General features: G+C 40.7%; 1 pseudogene; it reads right to left on the bottom strand.

The window, feature by feature from the left end:
* Positions 1-2,037: 2,037 nt before the first annotated feature.
* On the bottom strand, positions 2,038-2,986 carry LOC138143356 (aldo-keto reductase family 1 member B1 pseudogene; annotated as a pseudogene).
* Positions 2,987-17,071: the final 14,085 nt, after the last annotated feature.

The following is a 17,071-nucleotide window of genomic DNA, read 5'->3' as shown; positions in this document are numbered from 1 at the left end:
AAATATTTATAATACTAGCTTGTGACCCTGGGCAAGTCACTTAAACTCTGCCTCATTTTCCTTAACTCTAAAAAGGAGGTAAATAAAGATAAATAAATAAAGGATAATAATAGCACCTATCACCCAACAAATGACATAATATTTGTAAAGGGCTTGGCACAGCTTAGCATAACTGGTACACACTAGGTGCTTAATAAATACTTGCTCCCATCCCTCTCTCCCCTTAATAGCTACCTCCTGGGATGTTGTAAGGCTTGACCATTTAAATGAAATTAAGTCCACTGATTTAAAGTGTGTAGCAAATTTGAAAATTCTCTATAAATGTAGTTATTGTTGTTATCATCATCACCATCAAGAGCCTTGTTATATTTCACAATTAAACTATTTATGTCTCTTTTTTATTCATGTAGTTTCATGTTGGTGATTGCAGATCCCAAAAAGAATGCAAACTCTAGTGAGATTTATATCACTGATGTTAGTTATAACAAATACAAAATTTCTTTTTATATATTTATGAAAAAATCTCTGGCAGACAAAATTGTACTTTTATTGCTTGGCTGTATTTCTTCCCCCTCTCCCCAACTCCTTCCCTCTCTTCCTCCTTGTCTTCCTTTCTTCTTTCCCTTTCTCCCTTCTCTCCTTCCTCCCTCCTTTCTTTCCCTCTCTCTCCTTCCTTTCTTCATTCCTTCCTTTTTTCATTCCTTCCTTCCTTTCTTCCCTACCTTCCTTCTTTCTTTCCTTTTTTCTCTTCACCCTCTTTCTCCTTTTCTCTTGATACATATCTTTTATCAAGTGTCTGATTTTTTTAAAAAAAACTGTTAATTTTGAATTAATTATTTAAAAAAAATAAGTGAGAAATTCTTTAGCTACATATTCATAGCTATCATCATTTTGAATAGTTCTGACCTGTTTCTTTGGCTCTTTGTTTCATGTAGAAGAGGTCTAAAGGGGAGTCATAATGAAAGGATAATTTACTTTAGAGTTGACCTATAGAGCAGAATGAGCCTTTAAATAAGGACCACCTTGGTGTATTTAATATCGCCAACTACCTAGCCTGTCCTTTCCTGTGTTCTTCTTGCATAAAACCTTCAAAGCTGTTAGGCAGCCTTTTAGCTTTGGGGCTCGATATTTCTTGTATATGAAATTTGAGTCTGTGGTCAGAGACCAGACTTGTATACATACTGTTTGCATAGAGCTGGTTGCTAACAAGAATGACTTGAGAGCCATGATTGTGATAAATGATCCAGGATGCCCAAGTATGCTGGCTTTCTGGATTCATTAATGTCATTTTTACTTTTCATTTATTTATTATTATGTATTTACTCTTAGCTTTTGGTTTCTTTGTCACTAGCATTTTTGAATATATCTTTCTCCTCCTTTCCCTCTCCCAGAGCCATCTTTGGGATTTTTTTTTTTTTGCTTTTTTGGAGGGGGGAAGGTAGGGCAGTTGGGGTTAAATGACTTGCCCAAGGTCACACAGGTAATTTTTGTGTTAAGTGTCTGACGTCGTATTTGAACTCAGGTCCTCCTGACTCCAGGGCTGGTGCTCTATTCACTGCGCCACCTAGCCACCCCTAAATTTTTTTTTAAGTTTAGCAAAACTAATCAATAAATCAACCAAATCCAACATTGTATTCAATACACCACACCCATAGTTTATTCCTTCTTTTTTTTTTTAAATTTAAAGCAAGAAGGTAGGTTTTATAATTTCAAGTTGATGAAATCTACTTGTTACTAAAAGAAAGAAAACCATTTGCTGGAGGAACAATTCTTGTTTACAGGGCCCATCTGGGGAGGGGGCAGTCATTCTGTATTCCTAGCTGAGCAGGAAGGAGTGTCCAGAAAACTAGGAGTTACTCAAGCTAAGATCTAAGAGTGATATTCAATGGTTGGCCCAGCTCTTGGAAGCAGAGGCCAGGCTTGATCAATGGGATGCAGAAGAATGATTTGCTTGTCAGGATGAGTCAGGAGAGCTGGAAGCCTCAGGTGATGTGATGGACACTTCATCCGGACACTGGGCAGCAACTAGCCAGAGCTTCAAAATGGGGTATTGAAGGGGTAATCTTTGTGAGAAGCAGTACTCGTTAAGGCACACACTCTCCAGTTGCAGTTAAAACTAAGTATAGTTGACATCTTCTCATCAGTCAACTCAGAATCAAATACCTGAAAGTTCTCAGCAATCTGTGATGGGGTGATGGACTTAGGGACCATAACTACTTTTCTCTGGATGTGGAACCTGATCAGAACCTGTGCTGTGGTTATTTGGTGCTTTGCTGCAATGGCCTCGATCCTAGGGGCATTCAAGAGAGAAGGGTCCTCTGGCTTGGCCCATGGCCAATCTGGAGAACCAAGGCGACTGTAGGCTGTCACCACAATGCATTGGACCAGCAATATTCAATCAACTTCTCCTGGGTGAGATATGGATAGCACTCGATCTGGTTAACTGCCGTCTCATACTTCAGTCCCGGCTTGGTCAAGAGCTTCTCAATCTAGTCATGGTTGAAATTAGAGATTCCAATGCCTTTCACCAGTCCTGCATACACCAACTCTTCCATGGCCGTCCATGTATTGAAAAAGTTTGTGTTACTGGGAATCACATTGCCCTTGTCATCCAATGAGAAAAGATCCTGTCCAGCCTTAAATCCTGTAGGCCAATGAACAAGGTAGAGATCCAAGTAATCCAGCTTCAAGTCACTCAGAGATTTTGGCAGGCTGATTTGACCAAGCTTTTCTCATGGTATGTGCACCAAAGCTTGTTGACAATGAAGAGGTCTTCCCATTTGACAACAGTCACCTTGATCTTGTCTTGAATGGCCTCACCTACTTCATTCTCATTCTGGTACACATGGGCACAGTCAATGTAGTGGTATCCAACACTGATCACAGTCTTCACAGCATCAGCCAGTTTGCCTGGAGGGGACTTCCAAATGCCCAGGCCCGTGATGGGCATCTTTGCCTTGTTCCTCAGCACAAGGAAGGTAGCCATGATGATCCGGCCTTGCAGAAGAGAGCCTCAACAACACACGCAAGCACTACACCACAAGCAGACACCACCCATTCCTTCTTCTGTAAAGAAGGGAAGGAGATGACATCTTTTCTTTGGGGCCATGTGTGGACATTATAATTTTTTTATTCTTTTTTTCCAATTTATTTATTTATTTTTAGTTTTCAACATTCACTTCCACAAGATTTTCAGTTACAAATTTTTCTCCTCATTTCCCCTACCCCCACCCCAAAATAGCAAGCCTACTGAATACCCCTTCCCCCAATCTGCTCTCTCTTATATCCTCCTCCATTCCCCTTAACTTTCTAGTAAGGCAAGATGGATCTCTATACCCCGGTGACTGTATATCTTATTTCCCAGTTGCATGTAGAAAACAAATTTTTTTTTGACATTTGTTTTTAAAACTTTGATTTCCAGATTCTTATCCTTCTTCCCTCCTCACCCACCCCCCCTGAGAAGACAAACAATTCAATATAGGTTATATATGTGTAGTTACACAAAACATTTTCATAGAAGTTATATTGAGGAAGACTAACTATATTTCCCTCCATCCTATCCCCTCACTTATTCTATTTTCTCCTTTGACCCTGTCCCTTTTCAAAACTGTTTGCCTCTAACTATCCTCTCCCCAAAGCTGCCCTCCCTTCTATCATCTCCCCTCTTATCCCCTACCCCCCTATTTTCCTGTAGGATAAGATACCCAATTGAGTGTGTATGTTATTCCCTCCTTAAGCCAAATTCAATGAGAGTAAGGTTGACCTGTTCCCTTTCACCTTCCTGCTCTTCCCCTCCATTGTAACAGTTTTCTATTGCCTCTTTTATATGAGATAATTCATCCTATTCTATCTCTTTTTCCTTCTCCCAATTTATTCCTCTCTCACCTCTTAATTTTATTTTTTTTAGATTTCATCCCTTCCTATTCAACTCACTTGGTGCCCTCTGTCTATGTATACATGTACATATATATGCACACATTCATATATATATTTATATATACATATATACTCCTATACATATATGTATATATATATACACACACATATATATATTCCCATCAAATATCCTCATACTGAGAAAAGTCTCATGAGTTACAATTATCGTTTTTCCATGTAGGAATGTAAATAGTTCAACTTTATTAAGTTCTTTATGATTTCTTTTTCCTGTTTACCTTCTCATGCTTCTCTTACTTCTCGCAATTGAAAGTCAAATTTTCTGTTCAGCTCTGTTTTTTTCATCAAGAATACTTGAAAGTCCTCTATTTCATTGAACGACCATATTTTCCCCTGAAGCATTATACTCAGTTTTTCTGGGTAAGTGATTCTTTGTTTTAACCCTAGCTCCTTTGACCTTCAGTATATCATATTCCAAGCCCTTCAATCCCTTAATGTAGAAGCTGCTAGATCTTGTGTTATTCTGATTGTGTTCCCACAATACTCAAATTTTTTCTTCCTTGACTGTTTGTAAGATTTTCTCCTTGACCTGGGAACTCTGGAATTTGGGTATAATGTTCCTAGGAGTTTTCTTTTGGGGATCTTTTTCAAGAGGCAATTGATGAATTCCTTCAATTTCTATTTTGCCCTCTTGTTCTAGAATATCAGAGAAATTTTCCTTGAGAATTTCTTGAAGTATGATTTCTAGGTTCTTTTTTTTTATCATGGCTTTCAGGTAGTCCAATAATTTTAAAAATTATCTCTCCTGGATCTATTTTCCAGGTCAGTGATTTTTCCAATGAGATATTTCACATTGCCTTCTATTTTTTTTCATTTGTCTGGATCTGTTTTATTGTATCTTGATTTCTCATAAAGTAATTAGCTTCCATTTGCTCCAATTTAATTTTGAAGGAATTATTCTCTTCAGTGAGTTTTTGAAATTCCTTTTCCTTCTGGCAAATTCGGTTTTTTAAGGCATTCTTCTCCTCACTGGCTTTTTGGGACCCTTTTGCCATTTGAGTTAGTCTATTTTTATTTATTTATTTTGGAGAGGGGAGGGCAGGACAATTGGGGTTAAGTGACTTGCCCAAGGTCACGTGGCTAGTAAGTGTGTCGAGTGTCTGAGACTGGATTTGAACTCAGGTCCTTCTGACTCCAGGGCCAGTGCTTTATGAGTTAGTCTATTTTTTAAGGTGTTATTTTCTTCAGTCAGGCTGTTAACTTGCTTTTCATGATTTTCTTGCATCATTTCATTTCTCTTCCCAATTGTTCCTCCATTTCTCTTACATGATTTTCAAAATCCTTCTTGAGCTCCTCCATGGCATGTGACCAGTTTATATTTTTCTTGGAAGCTTTTGATGCAGGAGTTTTGACTTTGTTGCCTTCTTATGGTTCCATGTTTTGATCCTTTTTGTCCCCAAAAAAGATTCTATGGTCTGATTGCACTTCCTCTGCTTGTTCATCTTGCCAATTAATTACTTGACTTTTAAGCTCTTTGCCACTGTAGAATTTTGCATCGTAGAGTGGAGAGAACTGTGTCCCAAATCACTGGGGTTTTCACAGCTGCCAGAGCTATTAGGAGGACACCCTTTCTGCAGCCTCCACAAGCTCTGGTACACTGGTCACACCCCCCAGAGCCACCACCCAAGACTGTAACCCAGATCCAAGCAGGTCAAAGCAAGAGTGATTACCTTCTGAATGTTCGCTTGGTCCCCCTATGATCTTTTAGGCCAGGAGCTCTGGAGGCAGCCATGGGGCAGCAGCTGCAGCCATGTGCCTCCACCACCTCTCACCCTGGGGGGCAGGGGCTGGACCAAGTTCTTCTGTCACCCAATTCCAACAGAGTTCCCCACTGACCTTTTGCTTTCTCTTTGGTGTTTGTGGGTTGAGAAGTCTGGAAACTGCCACAGCTGCTGATGATTCACTCCCCTGAAGTCTGCTCCAGTGGTTCTGCCCCATGTATAGGGGCTGCCCTAGGTCTGGTTGCCAGCAGTTCAGGCTGGACTGAGCTTGGTTCCCAATCTGGTATGATAGATCTTTTCTGTCAATCTGCCAGGCTGCCTTCAGTGGGAGATTTGTTTCTCTCTGTCACTTTGTGGGTTCTGTAGCACTAAAATTTGTTTAGAGTCATATTTTATAGGTATTGAAGGTGGTTGGAGTGGGAGCTCAAGCAAGTTCCTACTTTTACTCTGACATCTTAGACATTATAATTTCACAGCATTTAGTCTTGTTTGTTGTTGCCATTGTTTTTTTCCATTTACATTATTGTAGTCATTGTACAAATTGTTTTCCTGGTTCTGCTTATGTCCCTTGCATCAATTCACAAAAATCTTCCCAAGATTTTCCTGTATATTCAATATTTTTTAAATAGCACAATAAGATTCCATTATATCTATGTGCCACAAATTGTTTAACCATTTCCTGAGTGACGGATACCAATTTTGTTTCCAGTTATTTACTCCTACATAAAGTGCAACAGATTTTTTAAAATCCCAACACCTTTCTTTTCATCACTAATCTCCCTGGGATATATTCCATTCTAATGGACTTTTTAACCTCTACTTCCTGCTGCCATGCATTTCATGCTTTCTCCTCTGTCTGGAATGTTCCCCTCTTCTCCTTTCCCCTCCTCTGCCTCACTCTTTAAGGCCTAATTTCAGGGTTGCCTCCTTCATGAAGATTTCCCTGATCCCTCCAACTAGAAGCAATCTTTCCCTCCTTGGAGCTTTCATAACTCTCCTTCACCTCGCACTTATATCAACTTTTCTCCACTCACATCATTCAAGTGCAGGCCCTCATCACCTCTCACCTAGGCTATTTTAATTCTTCAGTTGTTTTTCAGTCATTTCCACCTCTTTGTGACCCCATTTGATGCTTTCTCAGCAAAGACACTGGTGTGGTTAGTCATTTCCTTCTCCAGCTCATTTTACAGATAAGGAAACTGAGCCAGACAGGGTTAAGTGACTTGTCCAGGGTCACACAGCAGGTAAATGTCTGAGGCTGGGTTTGAACTCATAAAGATAAGTCTTCCTGACTCCAGACTTGGTGTTCCATCCACTTTGCCACCTAGCAGCCCTGGGTTATTATAATAGCCTTCTCATTGTTTTCTATCACTCGAACCTCTCCACTTTTTAATCCACCTACCACACAGCTTCCAAAGTGGTCTTTCTGAAAGGCAGGATTGATGACATCCCTTGCTTAAGAAACTCCAGGACAAATGACAAGCTTTTCTTTTGGCATTTAAAGCCCTTTACATTGGGGCTCCAACCCGTCTTTCCAGACAGATTCTCCCGCCTGTGCTGTCTTCTCTCTTTTTCCCCACACATGCTCCTTGTTCCTGCTACATGACATTCCATCTCCCAAGCTGTGTGCCTTTGTAGCTGCCGAAAGCCTGCAATATTCTCTTTTTAAAAAATAAAATCTAGTTCTTTTCAAGGCTCAACTCAAGTAATACTTTCTACATACTAATTTCCCTGTCTCTCTAGTTCATAATCTTTTTTCCCCACCCCAAATTCCTCTGGTTTTACTTTGCTTAGATTTTAAATTTACTTATCTATATACTTCATGCCTGTCTCTACCAGTAGAATATAAACTTGAAGGCAGGGACTATTTTTGTACCTAGACACAGAGTAGGGACTTAATAAATGCTAGTTGAATTGATCTGACCTCCTAGGTCTCCAACTAGCTGCTAAGTGCTGAAAAGCAGAAATGTTTGGGGGGAGGGGGAGGGACCTTTTTTCCATTTTATTTTTAATTTGGTAAATCTTGAACAAATGTCAGCTCCTCATCTTTTTTCAGGAGTTTGGATTGTGACAGTTGTGTCACTGTTGTGACAGTAAGTCTTCAGGGACCTTAACATATCTGAAAGAAGTTTATTTCTACCCAAGGAAAAAAGCAGCTCTGCGGGATGCTTCCTAATGACTATTCTGGTGGGGCTGGAGAACTAGTTTACATATTCTAAATCCTGAGAAGGAAGGTGTAATGGTAATAGAAATTTGAAGATCTGCCCTGCCCCCTAATAGACTGAATGTAATCACATGAAGCCTTTGGTGAGAGGAGTTTGCTGAAGGGTGGAGCAGAGCCCACAGGAAGCTGGGAGTCAGAGCAGCTAGATGGTGGAAGAGAAAGGACACACCCAGGGAGACTGTTAGACTTGTGAGTGTTTGTTTGTGGTAAGGCTAAAGGATGGTGTGGCTCTCCACTGTGTTATGGTGTATTAACTTTTTTGTTGCTATGATGGATTCAACTTTTTGGTTTTGGGATTTGGTTTTCTGCTGTTTGAATAAATGTTTCGTTTCTGTCTTATATATGGAGAGTCTGTTATATTTTGTGATTAAGCACCATGCAGGTATATTTATAGTGACCATGAGTGCTGTGAATATTGCACTGGTGCTACAGTTAGTTAATAGCATAATGCTAGGAGTCATTATGTGCCACCGTGTCTGACACATTGTAGATACCTAATAAATGCTTGCTTCTATATGGAGATTCTGTTATATTTTGTGATTGAGAGCTATGCCAACATATTCATAGTCACCATTGGTGCTGTGAATATTGAGTTGGTGCTACAGAAGGAACAAGTATGAAAGGAGGATTGCATTATTTTCTTTCTTTTTTGGTGATTGCTTGTTTGTAGATTCATAATTTCCTTTGCTGGGATTCTGTATAATATGTCTTTGTGACTCCCTTGGTGTACAATCCTATGGTGAGTTCAGTCCATGCTACAGTTGCATTCATTGTTTGGTAATTGAGCTGTTTAATTATTGCTGTCATGCATTAAAGAGGAAGAAAAGATGTACCACTGTTTTATTATGATCAAAGAAAGCAATAAAATGCTAAAACAACCTAGAACCCTAAGTATGAATCCAACAGGTCCAGAGTTCTGGTTAATCCAGCTTTGTGAATGGTTTTTAAAATCCCTTTAGCTGGCACAAATTCCATTTGACTCCCCAGAACTCCATTTTTCTCCTTTATACTATTCTATATTGGCTTGTAATGGAGAGGGTGCTTAGATCAGAGTCCAAAGAGCTGGGTTTGAAAGCAGCTTCTGCTACTTGCTGCCTGCATTTCTTTGGGCAAGTTGACTCTCCTTCCTGGGCCTCAGTTTCTATATCTGTAAAAAATGAAAAGGGTGTGGCTAGGTGGCGCAGTGAATAGAGCACCGGCCCTGGAGTCAGGAGGACCTGAGTTCAAATCTGGTCTCAGACACAACACTTAACACAAATAACTGGCTGTGTGACCTTCGGCAAGTCACTTAACCCCAACTGCCCTCCAAAAAGCAAAAATTAATTAATTAATTTTAAAAAATTAAAAGGTTATAGGTGACACTGAGTTTCCTAATAACTCTAGACTTATGATTTTGACCTGAATGGTGAGGGCTGAGGATCTATCGTATTGAAACCTTAACTTATACCTTCTGGGTCAGGTAATGAGACAAGGCCCTAAATAGTTAACTTGCATTTAAGGTTTGCAAATTACTTTATGTAGGGGGCAGCTACAAGGGAGGGAAGAAGTGAAGTGGGTAGGGCACTGGGCCTGGAATCAGAAAGACATTCATCTTCCTGAGTTCAAATCTTGCCTCAGATGCTTAGTAGCTGTGTCACCCTGGGCAAGTCATGTAACCCTGTTTGCTTCAGTTGCCTCATCTGTACCATGAGCTGGAGAAGGAAATGGCAAATCCATTCTTGCCAAGAAAACCCCAAAAGAGGCCACGAAAAGTTGGATATGACTAAATAACAACTTAGAGGTATTATCTCACTTGATCCTACCTGCTTAGGTAGGTGCTGCTATTATCCCCATTTTACAGATGAAGGAACTGAATTTGACAGAAATTAAGGGACTTACTCAGGTCAAACATCCAGTAAGTGTCTGAGACAAGATTTAAACTCAGGTCTCCCTTACTCCAGGTTAGCACAATACCTGCTACTCTTCCTGGATGCCTGGAACATCCCTTGGCCATGGCCAGTTGATTTCAGTTCAGAATGGAATCAGAAGTGTGAGTCTAGGGGTGGCTAGGTGGCACAGTGAATAGATCACCAACTCTAGAGTCAGGAGGACCTGAGTTCAAATCTGGCCTTAGACATTTAACACCAAAAACTAGTGTGACCTTGGGCAAGTCACTTAACCCCAATTGCCCTATCTTCCCCCCCTCCAAAAAGCAAACAAACAAACAAACAAAAAAAGTGTGAGTCTAGTCCCATATGCTAGAGTCCACTGTTGAGGATACTAGATCCTTAAACTGAGCCCTAGAGGCAAAAGGTGGTGCCCAAAATAAAAGCAGAAACTGGTACCCAGATCCAACCACCCAGGGATAAATGGAGGTATGGTCTGGGAGTTTGCTTTGGAAAAAAGAGAAGGACCTTGCATTTGGCAGAATTTGTTTGCTGCTATTGTTTTATAGAGAGGTAGTGTTGTTATAATGAAAGAGCTGGACATGGAATTACAAAACTTGAGTTCAAATTCTGCTTCAGACACTCACCTGAATGATCATTCCTTGACCATAGGCAAGCTACAACCTCTCAGAATCTTAGCTTTCTCTTCTGTTAGATGAGAATAATAACATGAATATTACCTAACTGCCCAGATTATTATAGAGAAAGTGCTTTACAAACCTTAAAGCTGTTTTAAACTATTACTGTAGGCATATGGGTATTTATATGTCCATCTATATGAGGTTCTAAACTATATTTTAAACTATTATTTGTTTTAAACTATTATTACTGTAGGCATATGGGTATTTATATGTCCATCTATATGAGGTTTTTTTCTACTTTATAGCTTTCCCCAAATCAGTTACAACTAAGGGGTCGATAGGCCTCACTAGTCTTCTAAAGAGAGCCATGGTACAAAAATAAAAAATAAATAAAAAGGCTAAGAATTCCTCCTTCTCCAAGGATAAGGTGATCTCTAAGACATGGTGGACATTAGCCACATGGGCCAAGTTCAGCTTCCCCCTCTGCTTCCTGTTTCATGTATATATAGCAATATACATGACCGAGCCCAAGAATACAGAAAACAGAACCCAAAAGTAGGAAGAAAACGCCGAAGTCATCTATTCCATTCTCTGGGTTATCTCCTCTATTCCTAGGCTAACACATACCCCCTCCTCCTTGATATATATGTGGGGCTAGACTATACCTGACAGGTAATAGGAATCGGATCTGTAATTTCATTGACTATAAGGAGTTCCCCCAAGGGAAGAAACTCCTTCCACCAATGCAGAATGACACCTTCTACCCAACTTAAAGTCTGGAGTCACTGAGAATTGCCTAGAGAACTGAGAGATTAAGAGCCTTGCCTAAACAGTCACCCAGCTACTATGTGTCAGGGGCAGGACTTGAACTCAGATCTTCCTGGCTATAAGGACTGTTCTCTATATACTACACTATGGAGAGCAATGAGGCAGACACAGAGATTATGTCTCCATGATGCCAAAACCTTAAAAAGTTGATTTAATTTTTATTTCCACTAAAATGAATAGAGTTTTGGAAACACAGCCAAAGATTATTGTCAAATGTGAGGACTAGGGGAGAATTTGGTTCTAAAACAGTGTCATAAAGTGGGAAGAGCATGAGACTTGTATGCAGAGAGCTTGGATACAACCTGGGGTTTGCTATGTATCACCTGTAGGACCTTGGACAATTCAATTCACAATCATGCCAGGTATATCCTAGGTATAGGGCATACAAAGACAAAATTGGAAAGTCTACTGGGGGACAATGTGTATATAGATAATTACAAAATGCAAATTAAAAAGTAAGGTTATTTTGGAAGGAGAGCGCTAATACTTGAGGGGATCGAGAAAGGCCTCAGGTGTAGGTAGCTCTTTAGGTGAGCCTTGACTGGAGCTAAGTGAGTCCGAGGGCTGGAAAGGAGGAGAGAGAGCATTCCAGGCACTGGGCACAGGAAATCCCTTACCCTTCCTGGCAGAGTTTCTATCTATAGGTAGTTTCCTTATCTGTAGAATAAAGGGTTAGGACTAGAAGATATTTAAGGCCTCTTTCAGCTTTAATCTCTAGGATTCTAATGTAACTTATCTTGTTTGGCACTGAGGAAAAGGGAAAACAGAGGATAAGGGGGAACTGGGGAAAGGAAAGAATGGATATAGCCATATAAAAACAGAACAGAAAAAATGGAGGAAAGGATTCAGATGAAAAGAAGTGGAGGGAGAGAGTGGAGATGAGGAAAGAAAGCAGGCTGGTAGGGGAGTTAACAATGAAATGCAGGGTAATAGGACTCATTTTTTCTCCTGAATCCCAATAGAACTTCTCCTCCACTGCTGGGTCCTGTGGGCATTCAAAATAGGAGGGGAGGAAGCAGGGATTGATAGTACTTCCAAGAGCCTTGAAGCATTTACCAGTCATGGGAGGGCTCACACTTCTGCTCAAACTGTGGTTTTCCTGTGAATACAAATACCTCAAAATCCTTTCAAACAGATTGAACCAGTGAGCCATAGAGAGGTCTGCATTAACGGACTATTGTGCAGAATAAAGCTGACAGCAGAAGGTCTCCAACAGCTGAAAAATACTCATTGACCTGGCAAATAACGTATGTACCACAGGGGTTCGCTGCTAGGAAGCTAGCTCTGTAAAATGCCAGACAAGGCAGAGAATTAGTGAGAGTCTATAGTTGAAATGGAAAAAATGGGGGGAAAAAACGCCCGCAGCTTGCTTCCCTATAAGAGATACTGCAGCTTGGAAGCAAAAAATATGGAAGGGATCATTTGAATCACTGCTTCTCCTTGCTTGACTCTTATCAGTTGTGTGGAATATCTTGGTCAGGGTTCCACAGCCAAAATAAATTATAGGATGACAGACCTGAGATCAGAGGCCATCTAGTCCAACTTTGACGTTTTACAGATTAAAAAACTGAGGCACAGAGAGGTTAAGCAATTTGCCCAAGAGCATAATGGATAGAATATGTTCTGACATGCTCTTCCAAAGTCAGGTTGCTACATGTGTCCCCTCTGGGTTTCAGGGCATTTTTTTGAGGGGAGGAGTTATATTTTCTTAATGCTCTCCTCTCAAGTCCTTACCCCATGCTCCCTCCATTGTTTGCTGGCCAGTCCCCATTCCATTTAGTCCCATTTCACTACTTAACATCGTACAGCCTTTAAAAGTGGATATTTACTTCAAACACTTATCAAGAACAAACTACAAACATTCCCCCAGTACTTGGAGGCATAGTCTCCCTTATATTATCTCAGTTTCTACCCCTTGGTCCCACCAAGTTCACATCCAGATGGGGTGTGACTGCTAGATATGTCTTCATCTCAACCTCTGCTGGCCTGGATCCCAAAGGTACCTCCTTGATGTTTGGGATATTGATGCTAGACCAACTGCAAAGTCTGTCCTGGACCACTGGTCCACCAAAACACCCTCCAGACCCTAGAAGTTGGGATGCCAAGAAGTCACAAAGGCTCCAGTCCCTTTACCTAGAACAAAAAGCCAAGGACTAAAGACCCTTCACAGGGTCATTTGGTCTCAGAGGGGAGAAAGTCCCATGGCCTTGTCCCTCATAGCATCATCTCCCACCAGAGGCCATGAATAGAGTCATCAAATGAGTCCAAGAGGAAGTAGCTGACAAACCTTTTGGAACCCTCCACAGACAAACAGCCTCCTCTTTAACAGATGGTTACCAGACCAGAATGTCCACACATGGCCCACAGTGCCCCCAATGTCATCAGGCCTGTCCTGGCAGCCAGCTCCCTGCCCTCTCCACAAGGGTGAGGCATATTGCTGAGCAAGACAAAAGGGTCTATACAGGCACCAGATTAGATAGGTAGAGATATGTAGATATAGATTCACACACATATGTATAATATACACATATGTATGTGCATATATCTTTATATACATTGTCTATAGATACATATGTATGTATGTATATGTGTGTGTGCATGTGTGTAAGTATAAGAAGTGGATTTGTACCCACATTCTCTGTTTCTAGAGCTGATGCTTTTTCCATTATACCACATTGCCTCTCTAGGTAATTTTAGCATATGCTAAGAAGTGTGTTTACATATTTATTTATTTTACATATACATTTACATGTTTGTATGTATAGGTGTATGTGTATATATGTATATACATATATATACACACATATCTATATCTCTCTATATATTTGTATGTATTACTCAATCATTTCAAGTCAGTTAATGTAATGGTAATGGTAATTTGAAGATCTTCCCTGCTTTGAAAATAAGCTCTCCCTCCTAATAGACTGAATGTAATCACATGGAGCCTGTGGTAGGAGGAGTTTGCTGAAGGGTGGAGCAAAGCCCACAAGAAGCTGGGAGTCAGAACAACTGGACAGTGGGAGGAGAGAGGACCACTGGCAAGCAGACAGTTAGGTTTGTGAGTAAATGTTGGTTTGTGGGAAAGTTAATGGATGCTGTGGCTCTATGTGCCATTGTTGTTTATTAACTTTTTTGCTACTATGATGGAATAAGCTTACTGGTTTTGGGATTCAGTTTTTTGGTGTCTGAATAAATGTTTTGCTTCTGTCTTATCTATGGAGAGTCTGTTATATTTTGTGATTGAGCACCATGCAGGTATATTTATAGTGACTGTGAGTGCTATGAATATTGCATTGGTGCTACCGTTAGTTAATAGCATAATGCTAGGAGTCATTGTGTACCACAGTGTCTGGCACATTGTAGGTACTTAATAAATGCTTGTTGACTAAACACTTCCTCACTTTCCCTTCCCTTTGGTAACAACAGTTGAATAAGTTTGTTTTAAGACTCTTGCTTGGGATATTTCTAAGAACATTCATGAAACCAAACTGCATACGGGTCCAAAGACCTATGACTATGGAGACTTTTAATGTCCCAAACTAGAATGACAGGGTCCTGGAGTATAGAATATTCCTGTGAAATACAAAACTCTTGAGGCATTCCTCTAACATAACCTTTGATCTCAAGTATGTAACAACTAGGCCAGCTAGGTGGCACAATGGATAGAGTGCTGGGCCTGCAGACTCATCTTCATGAGTTCAAATCTGACCTCAGATATTTACTAGATGTGTGACCCTAGGCAAGTCACTTAACGCTGTTTCCCTCAATTTCTTCATCTGTAAAATGAGCTAGAGAAGGAAATGGCAAACCACTCCAGTGTCTTTGCCAAGAAAACCCCAAATGGAGTCACAAAGAGTTGCACGGGACTGAAAAGACTGAACAATGTAATGGCTTACCTAATAGACAAGGGTAACTGACTCCTTTGCAAAAGCAGAATCAGGAGAAGAAAAAGTACACCCTTCAGCTCCTGGTCTTTGAAGAAGGAAGGAAGGGGGAATCTGCTACCCATCTTCCAATCCGGTTATTTCAGTCCTGTCTTCTATAGATGATGACACTGGCTGAGACACAGATGTCCTGATTGTTTTACATTCTGAACCCCAATAAATAGTATGGCCTGCCTCCCAGTCTCCATAGTCATGGAAGCACTGCCTCCCAGTCTCATTCTGCTATTTTTTTAGTGGACTTCTCACTACCACAAGACCTCATCTGTTCTAGACCCAAACTCAAATAGATAGCCTCTTCCTTCAGGGAATTATTTTATTAGTCTGTGGAAGCTTGTGAGAGAGACTGCAACAATTTTTTTGTTGAGTTCCCAGGAAGATTGGAGCAGGATTACCAGGTGCTTCCAAAATTTCCAGTCCTACTTTTCTCTCACCGTAAATTTCTCACCATCAGACTGATGTCAATAAACTCCAATGAACTATCCAAATTCTTGGGTTGTAGTGAATTTTGTTGAAAGTGAACATTGAAACACATTGACCTTTGGCTGGTGTTGAGAATTATTTTGCTTATATAGAAATTTCATTGTATTGGAGTTTAATGCAATATGCTAATGTGGCAATTAAGTTAGGAGAGACAGACAGACAAACAGAGGCAACCCAACCTGCACTCAAGGAGTTGCTGTATGTTTATGGTTATCCAAAGCCTAACCAGCCTTTGGCTTCCAGTTTTGCATATTACAGAAGATTTTAGGACTCTGGGAAAACTGATTCATAGAATACAAGTGTCTCTATCTTCAGCATTTCCTTACTGTTATTAAGGCAATAGGGGAACCTAAAAAATAGAACAAATAACTAAAATAATAGCTATAATTATGATTAAAAAGAAAACACTAATAATTTACCTGTGTATGGCACTGCATGCTTTACAAGCATTTTGTAATTATCTAATTTAGCAGAAGCTGGATGGATGGTCCTGTAGGATGTCACCCCAGCTCAGAGAGAGACTGGAAAATTGTCAGTGATCTTCTGTAAAAGATTCCTTTCAAGTGATTAGAATACTAATGAATAGATTCCTCTCCTCTCCTCTCCCCTCCCCTTCCCTTCCCCTTCTCTTCTCTCCCCTCCTCTCACCTTCTCCTTGTTCTTTTTCTTCTTCTTCCTCTTTCTCCCTCTCTGTCTCTGTGTCTCTCCCCTCTCCCCCTCTCTTTCCCTCCCTCCCTTTCTGTCTCTGTCTCTCCCTTTGTCTCTCTTCTCCCCTCCCCCTCTTTCCCTCCCTCCCTTTCTGTCTGTCTCTCCCTCTGTCTCTCTTCTCCCCTCCCTTTATCTCCCTCTCTTTCCCTCCCTCCCCCCTTCTCCTCCTCCTCCCCTCTCCCTCTCTCTCTACCTCCCTCCCTTCCTCCTCTCCCTCCCCATCCAACACACTTTCCACTGTACTATCATTAGCAGAGGGGGAACTATCCACCACTGAAGCTCATTCAGAAGACCAGGTAGAAATGGGTTACCCCCTCAAATACTGGGACATGTTGAGCAAGTCAAATTGGGAAGATGATGTTTGCACACCCAACTTTTTGCCACTTGCCTGAGCATGGACCGCATTTCATGTTTTGCCCTTTGGATCCCTACACTGCTGCATGGTTGGCTGATACTCATGTCTGACTAAAATTCTTTACTCTTCCTGCAGCTTCACTACATATTCCCTTACTCTGTCTTCAGTAAACTAGAAAACAGCCTCTGCAGAATAATACCTTGTATACTTAAAGATCCATACTGTCACCCCCAACCACCTCTTCTCCAGATTAAAGAACCCTAAATTCCTCTAAAATTTCCCCAAAGACCTTATTCTTTAGCCCCATAATCATCCTTTTGTGAACCTTCTCCAAATCCTCTACTGGTACTT

This window comes from Petaurus breviceps, unplaced genomic scaffold (genome assembly GCF_028583685.1).
Source record: "Petaurus breviceps papuanus isolate PSGF00001 unplaced genomic scaffold, PetGlider_PUasm1.0 90639, whole genome shotgun sequence".
In the NCBI taxonomy this organism is placed as follows: Eukaryota; Metazoa; Chordata; class Mammalia; order Diprotodontia; family Petauridae; genus Petaurus; species Petaurus breviceps.
This window is presented reverse-complemented; position numbering and strand designations above follow the sequence as displayed.